Raw genomic sequence first — 14,454 nt, forward strand, 5'->3', positions numbered from 1 at the left:
ATAACATAAAATAATTAGGATATCTGAGAAAAGCATCCATAGTTTTTTTTTTTAAAACATACATAATTGTTTTTTTAGTAGGGCTATCAACAAAAAAGTGTTAACCAACCTGATTAATTTAATTTTGCACGTTATATATTTTGTTTTTAACACAAATTAACTACGCCTCCAAGGAGACATCCACAGGTGCGCGGTATCCAGCTGTAATGCTCTGGAGCCAGTCTCGGTTCAGACTTCCAACTCCGACCCAGCTTTGCTTAGCTCAACAAGATGGCAGAGCGTGCACACAAAGCGGCTTCTCTCTCTCCCAAGAAAACAGCGTTTTCCTGTTTGAAACACTTGAAGAAACCAGAAACTCACTTTTGAAGATTAACCACAAACTCAGAGAAGAGCTGCGAGTCTGCGGCTTGCTCCGGACACCGCCACCCCCACCGACCCCCACCACAGCATCTCACCCTCAATGGAAGCAACACAGGCGGCGTGATAGAAGGCAGAGGAGGGGTAAGCATGGAGGTATCCGAGAGAGGCTATGGGATAGCCTACACAAGCCAGCTATCCCCACCATGATTCTGGCTGTGACATATGCTCTCTGGACAACAAAGTTGACTACATCAGCTTACTTCAGTCAACTCAGAAGACCGCGAGAGGCTGTTGTGTTTATGTTTTCATGAAAACCTGGCTCAACAACAGCTCCCCGGACCAAGCTGTTCAGCTGGAGTGGCTAACATGCTATCGGGCTGACCGAGCGATCGCTGTAGGAGGTAAGACCCACTGGACCAGGCCTTTACCACACACAGAGGAGCCTACAGAGCCTTCCCCCTCCCCCACCTTGGAGCCTCTGATCACCTCACCATTATGCTAATGCCAGCTTACAGACCACTGGTTAAAGTCACCAAACCAGTTCTTCAGCCGGTACGAGTGTGACCAGAGGGTTCCTCAGAGGCACTTCAGGACTGTTTCAGCACAACAGACTGGAATATGTTCAGAGAGGCTGCCACCCACAACAACTCCACGGACATTCAGTCTCTGCCTACATCACCAAGTGCACTGATGATGTAACCGACCTCAAGACCATCACTGTTCGGGCTAATCAGAAACCATGGCTGACAGGAGAGGTCCACAAGCTCCTGAAGGCTAGAAATGCAGCCTTCAGAACAGGTGACCAGGCAGGCCTGAGGACAGCCAGGGCCAACCTGTCCCGCGGGATCAGGAAAGCTAAGAGGCTGTACTCAAAGAAGATTTCCCAACACTTCAGTGACAGCAGAGACACACAGAACCTGTGGCAGGGTATCCAGTCTATCACAGGCTATAAACCACATCCACAGACCTGCGACAGAGACACATCTCTGCTGAACGACCTGAATGGGTTCTTCGCAAGGTTCGAGCCACTCAACAACACACCCGCCCAGAAAATCATCTCTCTTCCTGGTGACCAGGTGCTGACGCTGTCCCCAGACAGTGTGAGGAGAGCATTCAGCAGGATCAATGCTCGGAAAGCTCCTGGGCCTGACAACATTCCTGGTCGGGTGCTGAAGGACTGTGCCTGGGAACTCGTAGAGGTCTATACAGACATCTACAACACCATGCACCACCATGCTCCCCCCCTCTCTGGACCCCTACCAGTTTGCATATCGGTCTAATCGCTTGACCGATGATGCCATCTCCACTGTTCTTCACTCAGCCTTCACACCTTCTTGACCAGAAGACCACAAGCAGTGCGGGTTGGCAGCAACACATCCAGCATCACCACACTGAACACAGGGGCTACCCAACGATGTGTGCTGAGTCCCCTTCTGTTCACTCTGCTGACCCATGACTGCTCACCAGTCCACACCAATCTTTATCAAGTTTGCGGATGACACGGCGGTGGTGGGTCTCATCAGCTGCCTGGCCTCCTGGTGCAAACACAACAATCTCTCTCTGAATGCAGAGTAAACCCAGGACATTGTTGTGGACTTCAGGAAAACTCACACACAGCACACTCCTCTGTCCTTCAACGGTAGTCAGGTCCATTTTTCCCCCCACTACCACGCCCCACACTGCACTATTGACTTTTGTCTCACATATGTCCATCAGTGTCCCTTTTGTATTGTACATAATACAATTTTGTGAGATTTTTATTGAAGTTCTATTTCAGAAATCCTTACAACAAAGCTGTTTGCACAACAAAGATGTTTGCAATAAAGTAAAAGAGTTCTATCTATCTTTATTTCTCATTCTTTATTCCAGCACCCCGTTGGTTTTATCTCCCCTCAAACATACAAGCATATACTAGTATTGACACCACTAATATACATATAATTGCATTTTACATTTCTTTCTTTTGTTCTTTTACAATTCTTTGTTTTATTTACATTTAAATGTCCACTATAAAAACTTGTCTTAAGAACAAGTGCGATTAATTGCAGTTAATCACAGAGTATTGCTGTGATTGATCTAATTGAATTTTTAAATCGATTGACACCACTAGTTTTTAGTATTGTAATAATAGCACCTTTTGCAAAACCATGTAGGAAAAAAACAATTGATTTAGCACTAGGGCTGGGGCGACGCGTCGACATAATCGACGTCATCGATTACAAAAATACATCGATTTGCATAACGTGCGTCGGCGCGTCGTAAACATGGCGGCGCCTGTGGAGAGCATTAGAGGTTAGATCGGGCCCAAAAATTCCAACTGGCTGTTTTCGGGCTGTTTTAATGAGCGTTTTAATGAGCGTTTTAATGAGCGAGCGCGAGCGCTTACAACTGACACAGCGGACCGCGAGGTGCCGCCGCGTTTGTGCTGAATCCGACTCTCTGCTGAATCTGACTCCCGCTTCGCGGACAGAATCGGCACAACACCCCCGCTGTAGAACTGCGGTAGTGAAAACAGCGCTTATAAATAAATTAGTTTAGTTTCACTTTCAGTTTTCGTTATTTTTTTTTTTAAATAAAAATATAATTAAAAAACAGACGCCTACATCTCGGACTATGTCGATGTCATGTCGGGTTCGGGCAGAGAATCTAAGCTCTAGAGAGCTTGGACTCCGGAGAGCAATCTCCAGCTACAAAAAAACGCCAGCGGGCATCTAAAGTTTGGGAGCATTTCACGCAAAAGGGCAACAATGTGGTCCTCTGCCATACGTGCAAAAGGAGCACTTGAAGCGCAAACATCCAGGAGCACTATGTCAACAGGGTCACACAGTAAGTTACCGTTTACATCAGGGTCTCCGCGGGTGTCCTTAAAAAGACTTAAGGCTGTCTACCAAAGGTTTTAAACCTGCCACAGGCAGAAATTATACAGTTTTGGTTTATATTTGTGCATGGCATTTCGCAGTTTCCAGAAACAGTAGCATTATTCATAGGTTCAGGTGTTTAGCTAAGCTAGCTGCCTTAAGTTATTTTAGCTAGCGCCGTCGGCGCTGCGGTGTCACACCGTTTTCTGTCACCGTCGGAATTTTGTGACCAGTGCTCACGGTTATGAGCGTTCATTGGCAAAACGGAAGCTTTCTATACCTACACCTTACCCTCAGCCCTAAACTGAACCGTTTTGGCCAGTCGGGGTAAACATTAGAAACGAACACGTTTCGAATCGGCCAGTGCACCGGTCTGCTGAGAACTACTTGCCAGTGGTCACAAAATCTAGCGGTCACAGAAAACAGTGCAACACACGGTTGTGGTGTATGGGAGCTTATCCATTTTTAGCGTTATAGATCTAAACAACGTGCTGTACATGTAAGTGATTATAAGTGTGGGGTTTGGTTTAGTAGGCTTGTGTTGTTGTTGTTGTTGTTATTATATATAAATATAGTAATTTATCGTTTGCTTTAAAACGTAAAATAATTATTTAAATATGTTTCTCAATGAATAGATTAGTCGACTAATCGAAAAAAATAATCGTTAGAAAAATCGTTTAAAAAATAATCGTTAGGGACAGCCCTATTTAGCACTGAACCTAAATTAAATTGAAAATATATTTATTAATACTATTTTAGTCACAAGGAAACATTGGATTGTTTCAGTATTTTGAGCATGCAAGACTTTAAGGTACAAAACATCACACGACAAAAATTACTTACATCCACTATCAAATATCTGTTCTTTGTCTATCTAGAGTCTTTAACACGAGTGATGACTCACATATATTTCATGATGGTGACTGGTCCCCACCCCCCAGAGCATTAGCATATCAGAATAAGTTCAGATTAGATTCTGCATGGCCAGAAAAAGGCTGGGTAAATGGTCTCTATAGTTACTACTGTTTGCATTTTGATAAAAGGGCATTAGTTCCACAATGCAAGCACGCTAATGCTTAACCACAATCATTTACACTAAGATGTACTGTTGTACAATTCCACTTTTAGTAGTTTACAAATCCAACATAAAGCATTAGTTTAGTGTTTCATTTCATTCAGCACAGGTTTCCTGCATTTTTAGCTCATAGCCAAATCATTTGGAAAAAGAAATAATGTAGCCTGTAAACTGCTCAGGTCACAACTGAAAAACACAACCAAATGCCTCAGCTGTAGGTCACCTTTCACTTTTTCATACATAAAGTGTTTTTTGTGTTGTTAAGGAGTACTGTTGGCTCTACTACCTGTGGATTACAGTGGTGATATTGTAATATTTTGTAAATTATCATGAAATCTGTGATGTTTAGACGCATTGGGTTGAGCGTAAAGTCGACTCATTGCAGGGTTCATACAACGTTTCCAAGGTAAAATTCAAGCACTTTTCGAGCACTTTCAATGCCCATTTTTAAGATTTTCCAGCACCTTTCAGCTGTGGTAAATTAATGACAACAGTGATCTCAAAACTGCGATTCAGCGATATTCAATATATCGTAAAACTACTCTCCACACTTCACAGCAACTATGCTCCTGAGAAAAAAAAAATTCTAAGTAAGTAAATAGCAGGAATTATGGATTTATTAGTGTCAGTTTCACACAATTTAAATACCAAATGTTCTTTACCGCATGTTTACCCTATTCATTTAATTGAGCAGTTACTGTAATATGTCAAATTTGGGGGTGAGTTGAGAGCATTTATACATACATATACTCAAAATTATTGATTTGCTTTTTGTTTATGTGAACACAATCAGAATTGTGTTTGGTAATTGCAGACATTTTGTGATTTAAAATGTATCACCTGTCTGTAGAGTTTGCTTGCTATCCAACTTGATTGGGTTAATAATGAAACTGAGACACAAAAGATCACTAGGCAAATAACTTTCAATCATTTTTTTTTTTACTGAAACTTTAGAGGTGATCGAGCCAATCTCCGGGGCTTGTATCGCAGCTTTAGTGCCTAAAACGAGCCGTTTTACAACCTCCAGGTTTTTTTTTTTATAGAACATATTTAGTCAGATAGTTATTTATTGTAAAGTAAATGCAGTTACAATTTCAAACATTTTCAAGCACTTTCTCCAAGGCCTGGAAAACATTAAAATTCAAGCATTTTCCAGGATTTCAAGCACCTGTACGAACCCTGTCATTGTCAAATCATCAGTGATTCAAAACATTGTTGATATCACGCTCTGACCTCATACACAGCTGCGAAACTCAAAGTAAACGCTGGATTGTACTTCAGAACGCGTGGTTGTGACTGAAAACTGAGAATTAAAGCGATTCACAAAGTTACTGTGCAAAAAGCTATGAAGGGCCGATTCATCACTGAGTGTTTTCCACAATTGAATTAACCATGAATCCTTTTACCTTTAGACTGAATGAAGCTCATTTAGATTTTGTGCAATTAAGCTATAAATCTATTAAATAAAAATAAATAATAATTAAACATATATTATTTTAAAATGATATTAAAGTGTCTACACAACTCATGTAAACAACAGAGTTAATTTGAGTTTATGGGGAGAGAAACTGCTTGGAGCTTCTTAGGTAGATAAAAGTATCCTCCTCAATCTTCCACTAAGTTCTAAGAACTAGCAGCAGATTACCGTGGAAAGACTTGTGAGCCCTGGCTGGAACATACAATCACATCACTAAGGCGAAGAGAAGCAAGGCCATGAAGACATTGAAAAAATGTCACGAATACCTTAAAATCTATTCTAAATAACAAGTATCCCTCTTTCCCCTGCAATTCAGGACCCTGGCAGCAGCGCTCTGCACATACAATTTTACACATTAAACAATACTAAAATTAAAAAATCTTTATTTATAAACTGCATTATGTGTTTTTCTTGATGTTTTGTTCAGTCTTATATTTAAATTTGGTGATCTAAATTATTTAAGCATCACAGACCTGCAACAGCATAAGAACTCAGGAAGGGGGCAAACACTCAAAACCTTAAAAAAGGAAACACCATTACTTGCAAATACAAGTGCGCCTCACGCACTAGCACTGGTTACCAGCATACCTTTTGTAAAAACATTTGGCTATATGGCAAACGTTTAGCTCAGCATCAGCTATATATAACGTTAACTTGGCTGCTACCTGGTTTGTAACTGAATATATGTGAAGCGATGAGTGAATTTTTTACATATATTTTTAAGCATCCTGCATAATATGTAGTTTTTATATTTGATGGATTTAAAAGTGTGCTGTAATTCAGCATGGTTAATTGTTGCTGTTTTATTAAAAAAAGCAGGAGTGCAACTACGTACTGTTTGTGGTGTATGCAAACGTAGGGGGGGGGGGGGGGGGAGGAGATACATTCGGTCATAAGTATGACTGGTTATGGTTATGAATAGTTAAATTACAAGAGATTTAGGAGAAAAAAAAAAACACAAACCATAGTCTTAATATGACTGGTTGTGGCTTGCACTTATTGTTTGCACTATATAAGACCTAGAAAAGTTGTATTTTTATTTTTTATTCTTATTCTTATTTCTATTTCTTATAAAATCAATATGTGTTAAGTTTGTGTTATATAATTTTCTCAAATAAAACTCTAGTTTTCAAGCCATTTTTCATTTTTGAGGTTTTCTTTAAAATTTTATTTTTAAATCTCGTCTCGTCTCGTTCTCATGAGCCCAATATCATGTCTCGTCTCGTGATATTAGTGTCTCGTCACACCCCTACCAATCAGTGAGCCAAAAGTCATTCCCTTTCCCCTCCAGATGATCCAGAATGCAGCAGCATGCTTGATCTTCAACCAGCCAAAACGGGCACATCACCCCACTGCTCACTGTGCTCCATTGGCTACCAGTTGCTGCTCGTATCAAATTCAAAGCTCTTACAATTGTTGTGTGGAATAGAGTGGATAGTGTGTGGAGTGCATTGGGTGGCATGTGGTGAGCAATAGAGTGTGTAGTGGATTGGGTGTGTGTGGTAAGAAAGAGTGTATAGTGTGTGGAGTGGATTGGGTGGCGTGTGGTGTGGAATAGAGTGGGTAGTGTGTGGAGTGGATTGGGTGGCGTGTGGTGAGGAATAGAGTGTGTAGTGTGTGGAGTGGATTGGGTGGCGTGTGGTGAGGAATAGAGTGCGTAGTGTGTGGAGTGGATTGGGTGGCGTGTGGTGAGGAATAGAGTGCGTAGTGTGTGGAGTGGATTGGGTGGCGTGTGGTGAGGAATAGAGTGCGTAGTGTGTGGAGTGGATTGGGTGGCGTGTTTGAGGAATAGAGTGCGTAGTGTGTGGAGTGGATTGGGTGGCGTGTGGTGAGAAATAGAGTGAGTAGTGTGTGGAGTGGATTGGGTGGCGTGTGGTGTGGAATAGAGTGGGTAGTGTGTGGAGTGGATTGGGAGGCGTGTGGTGTGGAATAGAGTGGGTAGTGTGTGGAGTGGATTGGGTGGCGTGTGGTGAGGAATAGAGTGGGTAGTGTGTGGAGTGGATTGGGAGGCGTGTGGTGTGGAATAGAGTGGGTAGTGTGTGGAGTGGATTGGGAGGCGTGTGGTGAGGAATAGAGTGGGTAGTGTGTGGAGTGGATTGGGTGGCGTGTGGTGTGGAATAGAGTGGGTAGTGTGTGGAGTGGATTGGGAGGCGTGTGGTGTGGAATAGAGTGGGTAGTGTGTGGAGTGGATTGGGAGGCGTGTGGTGTGGAATAGAGTGGGTAGTGTGTGGAGTGGATTGGGAGGCGTGTGGTGTGGAATAGAGTGGGTAGTGTGTGGAGTGGATTGGGAGGCGTGTGGTGTGGAATAGAGTGGGTAGTGTGTGGAGTGGATTGGGAGGCGTGTGGTGTGGAATAGAGTGGGTAGTGTGTGGAGTGGATTGGGAGGCGTGTGGTGTGGAATAGAGTGGGTAGTGTGTGGAGTGGATTGGGAGGCGTGTGGTGTGGAATAGAGTGGGTAGTGTGTGGAGTGGATTGGGAGGCGTGTGGTGTGGAATAGAGTGGGTAGTGTGTGGAGTGGATTGGGAGGCGTGTGGTGTGGAATAGAGTGGGTAGTGTGTGGAGTGGATTGGGAGGCGTGTGGTGTGGAATAGAGTTTCAGCAGTGAAAAAGGAATTAGAGGTCTGACAGGTGAAGTGTAGTAATAAAGTCAAATCTAAGATAAAAACATTAAGTTTTGGGAGTAATGGCAGATGTGTTATGAAGAACTGCAAGCTCTGTGAATTTCTACAGAAAGTATTATGTACTGCTTCAGTCCTGCATTATTTTAGACATGTTTGGTGATATTAATTACTTCACAGACACTGGGATGGATGCATTTTGGATTAAGGTAAACAAACTGACACTGATTTGGATTGATATTCTTTGAATTTCTAATCTTTTACTAGCCTTGCCACACACATCATATAGGCCTACATATTTGAAACTACGCTATTCATCCACTTCATTAAAAACCACCTTGTTTCTACACTCTCTGGGCCTAAAAAAGACTATTTTATGAGTCATTCATCATTCAGACTATCACAGACTGCAGACCATTCCCACGAACCACCCTATCTAGCAGTGCATCAAAGCATTTAATTACTTCTAAGCTTATTTTGACCACAGCAACAGAAACAACAATACACCACATTTTTAATATGTCACTGGTCCAGACTACTGTTCCCACATGCTTAAACACACATTAACTGGATCCGAAGAAGGCTGCTGCAGTGTGCCTGAATGATTCCACCCTGTCTGACTCACTCACACAATGAAAAGCTTTGAGAAACTGGTTTTCAGTCACCTGAAGAAGGCACATTCACAATCACTTAATCAGTTTGCATTTTGCATGGACAGACTGAGGATTTTTTTTTCGTGCTGCACCCATCTTATCTAGGCAAAGGAAACACATTTCCATTAGCCCTTTATTGACCTTAACTCCAACTTCAGCACAGTCACCTCTAACAGATAGCTCAAGTTCAGAGATCTAGTAGAATAACAATGTAATTACTCTTTTAAAAGTAATGACCTTTTCATTCTTAAGAATACAATGATTTTGTAATTTGATTATACAAATGTTTTAACATCCTGAATAAAAACAGTAAACTATAAATGGTCAATTCTGACAATTTCTGCTCATTTCAGGTTAATGAGCTGTTTTTGTTAAGTAAACACACTTGCCAATATTATGGTCAGCAAACAATTACAATTACTGAGCTTGCGTCTAAATAAATTGTACAATAAGTCAACAACAATTACTATGACAGGTCTAGCAGCAGCTACACTGTGGCTGAGAAGAAAGTCCTGCAGAATCCCCAGCTTAATGGTGAACAGCTCCCTGCCAATGGAAACACCACCAGCGTGCAGCATTATCACGATACTGATGATACTGCTCATATATTGCATACACTGGATTAATTTACTAAAAAAAAAAAAAAAACACAACATACTGTACTCCATGTAATCAATACATTGTACACATGTCCTCATATAGATGATGTTATTCTTGACCTACCTGGTCTTCTCTTACTTTCATTAGCAAACCCAGATGCCAGACCCTCCCTGTATTGTGCATTTGCCTTGATTAAGTCTTGATCTATTATGGGCTATGTGGTGACACACCACTACATTTCATTTTAGTCCTTATCAGCTTAGTTCAACAAACTGCCTTTACGACAGTCAAGGTCAGGAAACAAACAAATGTGATTCATGTATGACTAGGGTTCAATACACTGCTCAAAAAAGGAAACACTTAACACAATATAACTCCAAGTAAATCAACTTACATCTTACTTATTTTCGCTTATTTTCAAGCGATTTCAGACAGTTGCAGACAAATTTCCAGAGTAAGGAAAAAATTCGGAGAGTCTGGCTAGAGTTGAGCTTCAGTCGAGTCGCGATCACATCGTCTCTATCGTTTAATGTAAAGTGGTTATGAGTGAAAGTTTTAGTCAGTTGGGTTCACGTCCTGGAGCTCCGATAAGATCAACCGTGTTTAATATTATCTCAAGTCTTAGGACTCGGCTCATGCAAATATTGATGAAAACAATGTCAACAACCAATAGGAGAGCTATGGGAAGAGGTAAGAATATATTTCACGTGACTGTTCAGAAACGATTTAAAAAAGAACACATTTTGTTGTTAATATGACTTACATGGTCCTTAATTTAATATGTACAGTATTTTAAACACAGGTAGCACTTTAAAGTCATTATATTTAAACTTATTTTATTTTGCACTACTTTGTCTGATTGTGCAGTGTTATTTTTGATACTAACAAGTTTAATAAATACACATTTTGCAAGAATGATGTTCTTTGTTGCAATAATTCTATCTAAAACAAAAATGTACAGCAGAGTTGAACACAAATAAAAAAAAATATATATATATTATATTTGTATTATTAATTATTTGTATTATAATTAATTGTAAAAAAAATATCTAGAACTAACAGTGTGGCAGATAAAATAAACTGATGAGGACAAAGGTTGTGAGTCTCTGATAAATCACAGTATTGATATACACATTATTTGTAACTTAACATCAGAGGTGCAAAGTAACGAATTACATTTACTCACGTTACTGTAATTGAGTAGATTTTATGAGTAATTTGTAATTTTTTAAAATAGTTTTTAAAATAGGTAATTTTACTTTTACTCAAGTACATTTTGACACAAGTAATTTACTTTGCTACATAAAACTCCCCATTACTGAGTAAAAAATAAAATGCTGGGGAAAAAAACAATTGTCTGAATAAAAAAAATAAATTGAGCGAATGCGCCGGCCCACGGATGCTCGCACGTGGAATAATGAGGCAAGCACGTCCTCATAGTAAATTATCTACATTTATAACCTAAGGTTTATAGTTATAGTTAAATAGTACAGTGTTTAGATTTTGCTAGGCATCTCTACCTGCAGCCTCCCGCAGGAAAGAAAAATAATATAAAATATGTATATAATGGAATTTGGGACAGTTCGATAAATGGCTCACATGATACATGCTTTAAATCTGTAACACTATATTTAATTATAATTGCTGGCCTAAAATAAAAATAATATAATGTTTTTAAGATGTTTATTTGAGTGGGGAATTTATATTACAATTTTGATAAATCCGATAATTTATTCCAATATTTTAAATGTTTTAGATGTGACCAAATGTAATTGTAAGATGTAGGACAAATTATATTAACATATTACATTAAAAAACTATTATCCTTTTTATAGAAGTCTAATATAAATTAATGGGAGGGTAAAACGGGTGTTGTTGAAAGTATTTCTTTAAAACCAGTTATAAAGAAAATATAACTGCTCAGCACCATGCGCTCTCCCGGCTGGACGTGTCTCGCTGCGCTGGTGCCGAAGGCTTGGCTGTGCGTAGCTACGCCTCCACGGCAAAATCTGGACACTGTATAATAACTAACACTAGAGCACTAGAGCAAGATATAAATGTAAATAACTGATAATAATCCCAGCAGCCCTGTAACAGATCATCTTAACACAGCTTCTTAAACTGGCCACCCAGTTAGCCTTCTTTTCCTTCTTTTTAATATTATCATTTTATTCTTGAAGTCGGCTACTTTTTTACAGCGCTCTGGCGTACCTTCAGTGTCACTTTCGTCTCCAGGCAAATTTTTATTTGAGATTGTGCTGTGCTCTTCATCCTGAAAGGTGCTGAGATCAGAGGAGTATCATTTCGGCAAATGTCAGGTATTCAGATTTGAACTTGGTTATCTTCGCAGATTTTACGATTAAGCTGTGTTTAACATGTTCTCCTAATAATGATCATCATAGCCTACGAGTTATTTAGTTCTACAATACCCTTCTTTCTTTCGTTATATACAACTAAACTAGCACTTTCTAACAAGAGTCCTAGTTTGCCTTTATATATTGCTGTGTTCTGAGTGAAATATAAATATAAAGCGTTATTTACACACAAAAAATAACGGACAGCGGGAGAGTAACCTCTAGCGCCCACGTTCACCAGACGCGAGTGCACTCGGAGAGTCGGATTCGGCCGGGGAGTCAAAATTCGGCACACCTGTTATTTATATTATGATTAAAATACATTTAATTAAATTATATCTCGCGCTTTTTATCCAAGCCGTCCACTCAGCTCAGAGTGCCCCTGTAAATGCACGATTCATGCTGATATGCAGCTGCTCCAAAAACTTTGTTGTCCTGAGGAGCCCTAGATTAAGCTTTAAGTTTATTTGGGTGAGTAAAGCACGTGTGAAGCTCGTTAGCCCTTAAACTAAAAATATATTATATTAGCCGCAAAAAGCACGTTAAAAAGTATTTATAAAAAACATTTATATAGTTGTAAAATAAAGGCATCTTGCGTCATACCGCATATCGTGATATGCGATATGATGTTTTGGTCACTTTTGAATTTTGGTGGTTAATTTCACACTTGTGTGGGTTGTACTGTCCGTCGCATGCTACCACAAGTGGCTCAGGTAGTGCAGCTCATCCAGGATGGCACAATATTGTGACCTGTGGCAAGAAGGTTTGCTGTGTCTGTCAGCGTAGTGTCCAGAGGTTGGAGGCGCTACCAGGAGACAGGCCAGTACAACAGGAGGCATAGAGGACGCTGTAGGAGGGTATCAACCCAGCTCCCTCCGCCTTTGTGCAAGGAGAAACAGGAGGAGCAGTGCCAGAGCCCTGCAAAATGACCTCCAGCAGGCCACTAATGTGCATGTGTCTGCACAAACTGTTAGAAACCGACTCCATGAGGATGGCATGAGGGCCCAACGTTCACAAGCCCAACACAGAGCAGAACGTTTGCATTTGCCGAAGTAAAACAATTTTGGCAGATTCGCCAAAGAGTGGGTTTACACTGAGCTCATGTGACAGACGTGACAGAGTCTGGAGACGCCATGGAGATCATTTTGCTGCTACAACATCCTCCAGCATGACCAGTTTGTCAGTGGGTCAGTAATGGTGTGGGCCGCACAGACCTCCATGTGCTCTCCAGAGGTCCCCTGACTGCCGCTAGGTACCACAATTAGATCCTCAGAGCCATTGTGAGATGCTGGTGCAGTGGGTCCTGGGTTCCTCCTAATGCAGGACATTGCTAGACCTCATGTGTCTAAAGTCTGTCAGCAGTTCCTGCAAGATGAAGGCATTGATGCTATGGACTTTCCTGACTGTTCCCCAGATCTGAATCTAATTTAGCACATCTGAAACATCATGTCTCGTTCCATCCACCAACACCACACTGCACCGCAGACTGTCCAGAAGTTGGCGGACGCTTTAATCCAGGTCTGGGAGGAGATTCTTCAGGAGAAAATCCGATGCCTCATCAGGAGCATGCCCAGTTGTTGTAGGGAGGTCATACAGGCACGTGGAGCCACACACACTACTGAGCCTCATTTTGACTTGTTTTAAGGACATTACATTAAAGTTGGATCAGCCTGTAGTGTGTGTTTCCACTTTAATTGTGTGCATGATTCCAAATCCAGGCCTCCATTGGTTAATAAATTTGATTTCAATTGATGGTTTTGTGTAATTTTGTGGTCAGCACATTCAACTTTGTACAGAACAAAGTATTCAATGAGAATATTTCATTCATTCAGATCTAGGATGTGTTCCCTTTATTTTTTCAAACATTGTAGTTTACATTCAAACCACATAAAATATTTAACAACAGCATCTACTGTAGACTAATGTAGGTACCCTAGCCAGCCAGTAGGTGACAGCACCACCAGTAATGCACAATGCAAGCAACACTAGAGTAAGAAATAGGGGTGTGGCTTCACATGGAACAAAAGCACTCCTGAGACAGGAAGTAGGTCTCTCTGAGTTTTGCCAGCAACAGGCAGCCACCTCAACAGAGAGACAGGACAACAAGGCCTCTCCTTGTTCTACCAAGAGAAAAAAGAAAACACCAAGGCCTACATCTTCAAGATTACAACTTTAGCCAAACGTCTGATCAATGTTTCCACACGGCTATTTCTTCAAGACAAGCTTACACGGGAGACACAGCTCCGAAAAGACAAGGAAAGCGGCCAGACCCCTTTCTTAACTGCGTACAACTTTTCCTGGATCCAAAGCCAGAAGGACGAACCTATCCCAGAAGAGTTTCCTGGACGTCGTCAAAACCTTTCTGAAAGAAAGCTGAAAATTCCCTCAATCCAGTGAGGACGGAAAACATGGATATTTTCTAACATATCCATTGTGTAAGACTGAACTTTAAATCATCT

General features: G+C 40.8%; 1 protein-coding gene across 2 annotated transcripts in view; it reads right to left on the reverse strand.

Annotated features, from left to right (window-relative positions):
* hip1rb (huntingtin interacting protein 1 related b) overlaps nucleotides 1-14,454 on the reverse strand; it is a 59,971-nt gene that overhangs the window by 36,171 nt on the left and 9,346 nt on the right. The window lies entirely within an intron of this gene.

Source organism: Astyanax mexicanus, chromosome 22, assembly GCF_023375975.1.
Source record: "Astyanax mexicanus isolate ESR-SI-001 chromosome 22, AstMex3_surface, whole genome shotgun sequence".
Lineage (NCBI taxonomy): Eukaryota > Metazoa > Chordata > Actinopteri > Characiformes > Acestrorhamphidae > Astyanax > Astyanax mexicanus.